We start from the raw sequence: 1,941 nt of genomic DNA on the forward strand, positions 1-1,941 counted from the left end.
AAAAAAAAAAAAAAAAAAAAAAAGTCAAAGTTTTCTCTTCTCCCATGCCACCTACTGAGGCCAAGGGAATTAGTTAAGTTGACTTCTCATTCCAGTTCTGTCCAAATCTGTCTCCTACAGTTCTATCCCAGGCAGGGGGAGAAGGAAACTCTAAGATGGATAAATTTGTCTAAATCTGGAGGGAAAATCTGGGAATTACCACTTCTATCTTGATCACTTGGCTGAACTCAGATCTCTTTTCTAGTCAGGCTATATCTATCTCCTGTAGCAAAGTAAGCACTCACAAGTGTAGGCTGAGATTTTACTTTTACTGCCCCAAGGGAGGGGAAGTTCCTTTACTGGTGGTGCCAACCTCTGTTACTTTACTTATTTTTGTTTGTTTCTTTTTTTTGTGTGTGGGGTGGTGGTACCGGTAATTGAGCTCGGGATCTTGTGCTTGCAAGGCAGGTGGTGAAATCACTGAACTATACCCTGGGCCCCTACTTTAATTATTTTCCTGAATATCAATATTTTTGAGTTTTTTCTGGTTGCTAGCTCACTTGAGTTGCAATCCAGTGACTTCCTATGGTTCCTCTGTCTCCACACAGAGCGACATATCTGTTTATCCAGACAAATATTCCAGAGTGACTTGTGAGTGCTGGCTGCTGTAGTCTACCATCATGCCCTTTCAAGGTTTCTAATTTTCATGCTGACATCTGGACCATGAAGATAGGGACAATGTTGAACTTGTGCATTGGTAATACTTTGCAATGGTTGTTTAATGAGTGACTAAAGAAATGAAGAAATGCTGTCTTTCCTTGTTCCCACCACGAAAGTCTTTCTTGTGAATATTTCTCTTATTCTCTTCTCTGAAGAGGTAGAGAAATGCGTGGTCTTGAATCTGGGTTGTCCTTTAGTAAGATGAATGACCACTGTTTAAATGGCATAGCTGAGCATGACAGACCAATTTAACTGGTTCAGGCAGAAAGGAAAATATTGCTTCTGATAATCAAATCCTCCCTCCCTCCCTCCCTCCCTCCCTCCCTCCTTCCTTCCTTCCTTCCTTCCTTCCTTCCTTCCTTCCTTCCTTCCTTCTGCTTCTGCTTCACTCTACATATCAGTTTCTTTTGCTAAGATCCATTTTCACCAAAGACTTCAGTTTTGGACACAGATCGATCATAGCCATATCTTTTTAGCATTGACATCTAGATGAAAAAGGCTCTCCTCTTGGTTCTGGCTTGGAAGATCCCAGGGAAGGACTTTGATTCATCTACTGGCTCACATGGTCCAGGTGGTCCAGGGAACTACGCTTCATCAACCTCACTGCAGCTGGATAGATACGGAAGGAGATGCACCATCCTTATTAAAAAGGGGAGTGCTAGTCCCAGAAAGGGGAGTTGTTCTAGGCAGACAAACAATATGACAGCTGAGAAGTACTTATAACATTTATTTCTGTCAGCAAAGAAAGTCAGATCTTACATTCATTCACTTTAGACCTCATCAGTCACCCTTTCTGGCTATCCTCATGTTCATCATCATTACGTTTATTTAGTGACCATCTGTTATATGTTAGGTACCACACCAGGTGCACCAAATATATTATCTTCTTTCTTTTCTTGCAATAGTCCAATATGGCAGAAATTATTTATCTATTTTGTTGAAGTTCAGCCACACAGACACGCAACCTAGTGTACAGGGGAGAAAGGATTTGGACTCTAATCTCTCTGACTTTAATCCCTGTCTTCTTTCCGCTACTGCATTATAGAATTTATGCATCTCTAGCACAATGCATAACAGAACTCTAAGACTTTCAGCCTCTATTCATGGCCTCTAAAATCTCCACTGGAAATTTTTTATGATGGTTCATGTTCTTGACCTTGTCATAGTTTAAGGTAACAAGAAACATGTTTGGAACAGACTTGAAGCAAACAGCTCTTTTAGCCAGTCTAATAGCCCATTCTA

Source organism: Fukomys damarensis, unplaced genomic scaffold (assembly GCF_012274545.1).
Source record: "Fukomys damarensis isolate Sample0158 unplaced genomic scaffold, DMR_v1.0_HiC HiC_scaffold_36, whole genome shotgun sequence".
NCBI classification, from domain to species: domain Eukaryota; kingdom Metazoa; phylum Chordata; class Mammalia; order Rodentia; family Bathyergidae; genus Fukomys; species Fukomys damarensis.